At 34.7% G+C, this 9497-nt stretch overlaps 1 pseudogene; it reads left to right on the plus strand.

Annotated features, from left to right (window-relative positions):
• The first annotated feature begins 4998 nt into the window (after nucleotides 1-4998).
• LOC114404874 lies at nucleotides 4999-7593 on the plus strand (annotated as a pseudogene).
• The last annotated feature ends 1904 nt before the right edge of the window (nucleotides 7594-9497 follow it).

Raw genomic sequence — 9497 nt, forward strand, 5'->3', positions numbered from 1 at the left:
CAATTACGTAATAATGTGAATGCTAGGTCGTTGCCCGGAAGCAACGCGCTGTATGGCTCGAGTACAGTGTCAAAAGAGCAAGGGCCGCTGCATCGCCGCCCGGATGTAGTGAAAAGTAAGCAAGGGTTCCCACATTTTCGTGAACGGGTGTGGGTAAAGAAGCTAGTTCATGACAGGAGGATTCGCTTTGGTACATGGAATATAGGCACACTTACTGGAAAATCTATGGAAATAGTGGATGTTATGGTGAGGAGGAAGATCAATTTTATGTGCCTACAAGAAACTAAGTCGACAGGTGAAAAAGCGAAAGAATTAGACAACTCGGGATTTAAGCTGTGGTATACGGGAAAAATCAGATCAAGAAATGGGGTAGGGATTATTGTGGACAAGGAGTGGAAGAAGGATGTCGTGGATGTAAGAAGAGTAGGAGATCGTATCATAGTCTTAAAATTGGTAGTGGGACAGGACACCTTTAATGTTATTAGTGGGTACGCACCTCAGGTTGGGTTAGCAGAACACTTTAAGGTAAAATTTTGGGAGGATCTAGAAGGGGTACTTCAGGATATACCCCAAGGAGAGAAAGTTTTCCTAGGAGGGGATCTCAATGGACATGTAGGTAGCGTGGCTAGAGGTTTTGAGGGGGTGCATGGGGGTTTTGGCCTAGGGGAGATGAATGGGGAGGGTAAATCCATCTTGGAGTTTTCGGAGGCTTTGGATCTTTCTATAGCCAATACATGGTTTAAGAAAAGAGAGGAACATCTTATCACTTACAAAAGTGGAGGGACATGTTCTCAGATAGATTTCTTCCTTATCAGGAAGTCTGATAGGAAGTATTGCTTGAACTGTAAAGTTATCCCAGGAGAGAGCTTGACTACCCAACATAGAGTTTTGGTTATGGATGTAAGAATTAGAGATAGGGCAAAGAGAAGAGGTCCTCTGGTAGCACCAAGGATCAAATGGTGGCACTTGAAGGGTGAGAAACAAGGAATCTTCCAACAAAAGATATGGGAGGGTTGGTGTGGACAATCACAAGGAAGTGCAAATGATATGTGGAACAAGATGTCCCAAGAGATTATTAAAGTGGCTAAAGAGACGTTGGGTGAATCTAGAGGTTTTGGACCTAGGGGTAAAGAATCGTGGTGGTGGAATGAAAATGTTCAGAGCAAAGTTAGAGTAAAAAAGGAGTGTTTCAAGGAGTGGTCTAGGTGTAGAAATTCTGAAACTTGGGATAAGTATAAGATAGCTAGAAATGAAACCAAAAAGGCGGTGAGTGAGGCAAGAGCCCAAGCTTTTGACGGACTATACCAAGCTCTAGGAACCAGGGACGGAGAAAGATCTATATATAGGCTTGCTAAGGGTAGAGAGAGGAAGACTAGAGATTTGGATCAAGTAAAGTGTGTTAAGGATGAAGAAGGCAAAGTCTTAGTGCATGAAAAAGATATCAAGGAAAGGTGGAAGGCGTATTTCCACAACTTATTTAATGAGGGATATGGATATGACTCTAGCAGTCTAGACACAAGAGAAGAGGACCGGAACTATAAGTACTATCGTCGGATTCAGAAACAGGAAGTAAAGGAAGCGTTGAAAAGAATGAGTAATGGTAAGGCGGTGGGGCCAGACAACATACCTATTGAAGTGTGGAAAACTCTTGGAGATAGAGGTCTTGAGTGGCTTACCGAACTCTTTAACGAAATTATGAGGTCAAAACGTATGCCGGAGGAATGGAGGAGAAGCACGTTAGTGCCAATCTATAAGAACAAGGGGGATATACAAAATTGTGCAAATTATAGGGGAATCAAGCTCATGAGTCATACCATGAAATTATGGGAAAGAGTGATTGAACGGAGATTAAGAAAGGAGACTCAAGTTACTGAGAATCAATTTGGTTTCATGCCAGGAAGGTCGACCATGGAAGCGATTTATTTATTACGGCGGGTGATGGAGCAATATCGCATGGCCCAACAAGACTTGCACTTGATTTTTATTGACTTGGAGAAAGCGTATGATAGAGTGCCTAGAGAGATTTTGTGGAAAGCTCTAGAGAAGAAAGGGGTTAGGGTTGCATATATTCGAGCTATCCAAGATATGTATGATAGGGTATCGACTAGTGTTAGGACACAGGGTGGAGAGTCAGACGATTTTCCCATCACAATTGGTTTACATCAAGGGTCAACCCTTAGCCCCTACCTTTTTACCTTAATTCTGGATGTCCTCACGGAACAAATCCAAGAGATAGCGCCGAGATGCATGCTCTTTGCAGATGACATAGTCCTCCTTGGAGAGTCGAGGGAGGAGTTGAATGAGAGGTTGGAAACTTGGAGACGAGCTCTAGAAACACATGGCTTTCGCCTAAGCAGAAGCAAATCGGAGTATATGGAATGTAAGTTCAACAAAAGAAGGAGGGTTTCTAACTCAGAGGTGAAAATAGGAGACCATATTATCCCTCAAGTCACACGGTTTAAATATCTTGGGTCTGTAATACAGGATGATGGGGAAATTGAAGGGGATGTGAATCATCGCATTCAAGCAGGATGGATGAAATGGAGAAAAGCATCGGGGGTGTTATGTGATGCAAAGGTACCGATCAAGCTAAAGGGAAAGTTTTATCGGACTGCGGTAAGACCGGCGATTTTGTACGGAACAGAATGTTGGGCGGTCAAGAGCCAACATGAGAATAAAGTAGGTGTAGCGGAGATGAGGATGTTGCGGTGGATGTGTGGTAAGACCCGACAGGATAAAATTAGAAACGAAGCTATTAGAGAGAGGGTTGGAGTAGCGCCTATTGTAGAGAAGATGGTGGAAAATAGACTTAGGTGGTTTGGGCATGTAGAGAGAAGACCGGTAGACTCTGTAGTGAGGAGAGTAGACCAGATGGAGAGAAGACAAACAATTCGAGGCAGAGGAAGACCCAAAAAGACTATAAGAGAGGTTATAAAAAAGGATCTCGAAATTAATGGTCTGGATAGAAGTATGGTACTTGATAGAACATTATGGCGAAAGTTGATCCATGTAGCCGACCCCACCTAGTGGGATAAGGCGTTGTTGTTGTTGTTGTTGTTGTTGTATAATAATAGATGACTATGAACACATCCACTACTACAAAGTAGGCTTTCTACATCGGTTAAATAAGTTTTTCTACATCGGTTTACAACCGTTGTTGTAAGAGGTGTCGTAAAAAATGAAAGATTTTCTACGACAGTTGTGGAAGACCATCTTAGAATGCTGAACATTCTACATCGGTTGCCTAAGAACCGATGTAGAATGCATTGCATTCTAAGACGGTCTTCGGCACGTGATCGTCTTAAAATGGTTTTCATTCTACATCAGTCACCTCAGAACCGATGTGAATGTTTTTTTTTTTTTTTTTACAAAATTGAAAGCTAGGTATATACATTCTTCAAACATGTCTTTTTTATTCTTTGAACAGCTTTATAGCATCTCTGACTACTACGAGTATCCAGTATGAAAAAGGTATATACATAATAATATGTCCAGGCTCAGGAAAAAAATTGTTAGGACCATTAAATGCTAATACAAGGTTTAGTTCTTACTTTTTCCTAGTCCAAGCTGCCCGCTTGTGTTCTTTTATTTCCCCACATGTATAGCTCTCCATCCACTACAACAAAGACAAGAGAGGGGGGGGGGGGGGGGGAGGGACATTGTTTAAAAATAGGAAGGTAAAGAATATGCAGAAATTCAAAGGGTAAAAGAACATAAGATGTTAAACATTCATTTTGGAGGTAAAAAGAATCCATCCAATATCAATTCACAAGTATCATTATCTCCTTGTGTTCCTAACATACTGCTTTGTCATTTCTGGATTTAACTATCTAGCTACATTCCTAATTCCTTATGAGTCACATGTTTTTCTATTTTAAAAAAATAAACATTTGGTTTAATATCCTCAATAAAATGAATCAGTGACTATACTAGCATGTATTATATCATCAATTCAATACAATATATTACCTTGGCAATTTTTCCCAATGCAAGCAGAGGATCAACAACTATTGATGAAGTGGTACCAACCTGCACATATAATTGCAAAGTGCATGCAATCAAAGCCAGAAACTTGAAATCCACCAATAATAGACTCTAGGGTTACCTCAAGTTACAACAAGAAATATACATCCAACATTAGTTCCAAGCAGAGTTTCAGTTACAAACATTTAATATCTTCTAAAAGTCAACATGCATAATAGTCAATACGAATTCTCTTTGATGTATAATTTAAGATCCAAAATGAAAATTTTCATGAAACAGAGTTTACTAGCCTCTGGAACCACATCCATAATTGGACTGAATTAGAATATGGAAAGAAAAACCGAAAGTCTATTAGCAGGAACCTCTATCTCTGGGTTTGTATCAATGGGACACAAGATTAGAAATGAGGACATGTGGTACAAGATAGTAATGCAGAATAGCAGACACACTACCCTCCTATTCTAGATATTTTAGAGACATGGACTCTCCCCAAACTTTCAATCAATCAACAATTTCCCAAACTAACTGCCCTTAATCTCCTTTTATTTTTTCACCCATATGTTACATTACAGTTAACTGTCTATCAGACAAGGATCTCAGTCCCTTGCTCTCTCCCCTTTATTAGTCCAAACATATACCATATTAACAGGTATAAAACAATCTGTTCCCCAGCAACAAATAATGAAAAGACAGAGCTCTGAACAACATGAAGAAGGATATGTTATCCCTTTATCTGATACTCAGATGAGCTGAGCAATTTCTAATTTAAAAATTCAGTAAACACGTATGATAAAATATTGGACATAAGACACACACACATAGACAATTGGCAATTAAGTTAACGCATTATATAGCAATTTGTTACAAACACCAACTAATAAACATTTCCACCATAACTACATCATCATGACAGATAGCTAACTCAAACATTATTTACTTTCATATCAGTATATGTATAAACAAATTCATACTCTGATAGCCGTGAATTTGCAAACTATGTGTAAGCCAATTAAAGAGTAGAGTCTGTTAATCAAAAGAAATCTATATACAACATGAGCATTCCAACTGTGCTAGTTTTACCATATCCAGCTCAAGGGCATGTCAATCCCTTGATGACCCTCTCACAAAAGTTGGTTGAGCATGGTTGCAAAGTCATTTTTGTGAACACGGACTTTGACCACAAGCGAGTGGTAGCTTCCATGGGCGAGCAACAAGATAGTCTTGACGAATCCCTTCTAAAGTTGGTTTCTATCCCCGATGGTTTAGAACCTGATGATGACCAAAACGATGCAGGCAAGTTATGTGATGCTATGCAAAACACCATGCCAACTATGCTTGAGAAGCTCATAGAGGATGTTCATTTGAATGGTGACAACAAAATCAGCTTAAGTGTTGCAGATTTCTGCATGGGATGGGCTTTGGATGTTGGGAGTAAACTGGGAATCAAAGGAGCCCTGTTGTGGGCTTCACCAGCAGCTTTATTTGGCCTTCTATACAACATCCCTAAGCTTATCGATGATGGGATCATAGATTCTGATGGTGGTAAGAATATCATATATTTTCCTATATATTTGAACTTGCTTGATTTTATTTGGGCTCTATGGGGACAAATTTTGTTATGAATAAAATATGTTTGTGATTGTTAATAAATATTTTTTGTATTTATTTTTAAAATTTTATTTATTTATTATTAATAAATTTGAAAATGATTAATAACAAATGAAAAATATATCAGAAAATAAATATAAAATTTGTTAAATAATTATGAATTTAAAAAAGTGTCAAAAGATAAAAATAAATTTTTTGTCTTATTAGAAACTCAATCCAAAGAAAATATTTATTAAGAAATGAATAAAAAAATTTCATATTTATTAGGAATCGAATACATATTTTTGTATTTTGTTATAAATACTTATTGTATAGAAAAGAAGAATAACAAATAAAGTATTGGTTTAATTACCTATTAAGTTTTTATAGTTTTCAAACTTATTAATTTTAGTTCATATAGTTAATAAGTGAATTTTTTTAATCTTTGAAGTTTATATTTTAATTTTCAAAAGGTCCTTGCTGTTAAAATTCATTAACTAACGAAGTTAAAAAATTTAACGGAAGAAACCTTTTGGGAATTAAAATGTAAACTTCAGAGACTTTAAAATTTACTTATTAAACTTCAGGAACTAAAAAATTCACTTATTAAATATAAGAACTAAGAAAAATAAGTTTGAAAACTATAGGGACTAAATGAATAATTAATCCTAAAATATTTTTTCCTATAAGTTAAAATTATAGCTTTTGAATAAACTAATTGTAGAAACCTTATCATATTATTAGTTTCTCCAAAATCTTATTATTAATTTATACATAAACTAATTTTAGTTTATCTAAAAGTGTATTGCATCTTTTTTATAATTTTTTCTTCATCTTATAAATGTTTAACCAGAAGTTTATCCACACAAGTCTTTACTTTTTAAAGCTCACTTATTACTCAGTTGATTAAGGAAGCAAGCAAATTTTATTGCCATTGAAACCCAAGAGAGAAGCATAATAAATCTCAATAAATATTTATTTTTTATTAGTATATATTAATTTATTAGTTTTATTAAAAATATCAATTAGAGGATTTGAATTTATGACTTCTCCTTTCATCCTTTTCCAACTATGAGGCAACCTTATATCTTCTCAATAAATTTGTTATATATTGATATTTATTTAATTTTGTTTTACATTATAGGACTAACACTAACCACGAAAAAGACAATTCACATATCACAAGGTATACCTGAGATGGACCCACGAGACTTTTTTTAGTGGAATATGGGCGACACAATAAACGGTAAGATAGTAATTAAATATTTGATTGAGTGTACACGAAGTCTAAATCTGACGAAATGGTGGCTTTGCAACACCACAAATGAACTTGAACCTGGGCCATTATCCTCTATTCCTAAGCTTGTGCCAATTGGTCCATTGTTGAGAAGTTATGGTGACACAATTGCAACTGCAAAATCAATCAGACAATACTGGGAAGAAGATCTCTCTTGTATGAGTTGGCTCGACCAACAACCTCATGGTTCTGTCTTGTATGTTGCCTTTGGTAGTTTCACTCATTTTGATCAAAACCAATTCAATGAACTAGCTCCTGGAATTGACCTCACCAATAGACCTTTTCTTTGGGTTGTGCGTCAAGACAATAAGAGGGTATACCCTAATGAATTCTTGGGAAGTAAAGGTAAGATTGTTGGTTGGGCTCCTCAACAGAAGGTGCTAAACCACCCTGCCATAGCTTGTTTTCTTACCCATTGTGGTTGGAATTCTACCATGGAAGGTTTGTCTAATGGGGTTCCTTTACTGTGCTGGCCATATTTTGGAGACCAACTTTATAACAAAGCATATATTTGTGATGAGTTGAAGGTTGGGCTGGGAGTTGACAAAGATAAAAATGGACTCGTGTCACGCATGGAGTTAAAAAGGAAAGTAGACCAACTCTTTAATGATGAGAACATAAATTCAAGTTTTCTGGAGTTGAAGGACAAAGTTATGAAAAACATAACCAATGGAGGTCGATCATTAGAGAACCTTAATAGGTTTGTCAACTGGCTTAAAAAATAAAGATTGACACTTTATGCATATTGATTATGTTAGCTGGAAGAAATATATTAGTCCAAAGTTGATAAAATAACATACGAACAAGGTGACCAAATTAAACTTAAGATGGTCATGAAACTCAAGCAACAATTAGTTGTTTTTCGAATGATTGAAATGTTCACAAGGTTTTCTTTGTTTCAATCGTCAACTTGGTGTACGACCAAGACAAATAATACAATCTCGTATCTTTTCTTTATTTTCTTTGATATGGTCTTGTATGACACTGTATTCAAATCAGAGTAGCTTGTACTTTGAGATTCTTAATATATTTTTCTGAACTATACATATATTTTTCTTTTAAATTAGTAACTATATGAATTAAAAGAGATAACTTTAAAAAATATAATAACTTAATAGACAATTAAATTATATATAAACAAACAAATAAATATAAAATGATATATATAATTTACAAAAAAAAAACTGAGAGCATTGCACGACTTGAAAGTCTAATTATAATAAATTCAAACAAATGTTCAACTTAGCATAACACAAGAAAATTAAATTTCTCACAGAAAGGTAAAAGAAAACAAATCTATCCAAGAGAGAAAAAGATGTTGTGGGAGGCATCGAGGGGAAATGACGCATATTTGGATTGAGATCTCAAGCTGCTATATATTGTCAAATTATGTACTAGTTTACATTTCAGTTGTACTAATGAAGCTTCAGTAGGGGAGGTTGCTGAATTGAAGGCTCAAGTTGAGGCCTTACAGGCTGCACTCCAAAGAAAAGATAATGAGGATCAAATGATGAGACCCAAGATGAGCCAAGCTAAGAGATGAATGGATGGGTGCAGAAAATTCAGGGCTTATGTTAAATGGTAATTTGATTAATTAATTAGTTTTTAGAATAGACCGATGTTGATTTGTACTCCCAACATCGTTTTTTTACTAAAAATTGATATTGCTATTTGACAACCAACATCGATTTTTACAATTCAACATCGGTTTTTATTTGTAAACATCAACATTGGTTTTTACTAAAAGCCAATGTTTTTTTATATTTTTTTTTATATTTTTTTATATTTTTTAATTACCTTAAATTAACCTGTAAATTTAAAAGCAGAATCATAACAGATAATTTTCAGTCTATTTTTAGGCAGTTTTTAGTAGAAATTCCATAAAAATTGAATATTTACTATGAATTAAGAGAATATTTAATGTGCATACATTACATGAATTGTAAAAAATGTAAATTAACTAAACTACAATTTCAAAATTACTTAAACACTAATTATTTATTTTTTAACTTTCAAATAGTAGCTTGCCCACTGTATGCAAAGAGCCTTCAATCTCTCTGGTTTCAATGGTGTAGCATCATTGAAATGCTACATGATATAATAAAACATAAGTTAATAATATATAATACCAATTATAACAAAATGAAATAGGTTTGAATCAAACAATTACTATTTCCCAATTATTATTGAAACTTCTTAAGATTATAGTTAACATTCGACGCATGATGTAATATCCACACTCAGTGCTTCCTTTTTGTCTATTACACTAAATACATTATAAAATTTAAATATTCAATTTTAAGTACAAATTAGTCTACACACTAATAAAATATAATTAGAAGCATTGTTTAAATGACTTACTTTTAACAACAATCCACCTAACAGTAGTCTTAAATTTACTTTGTGGAGTATTGTCAAATCCTTTCAAATCACTGTTCAATACAAACATGGATGCATATTGTACAATTAAAATATTGGTGTTCCTAACTAATGCTAATGTAAATATATTGGAAAGTACAACTGATTTGTTAATAATTCTTTTTAGGTAGTTGTTAGACTTATTGTGTAACGAACAAAACTAGATGACAACATTTTCCTTAGGCAAAATAATGACCATTTGCCAATGTGC

Source organism: Glycine soja, chromosome 1 (assembly GCF_004193775.1).
Source record: "Glycine soja cultivar W05 chromosome 1, ASM419377v2, whole genome shotgun sequence".
NCBI classification, from domain to species: Eukaryota; Viridiplantae; Streptophyta; class Magnoliopsida; order Fabales; family Fabaceae; genus Glycine; species Glycine soja.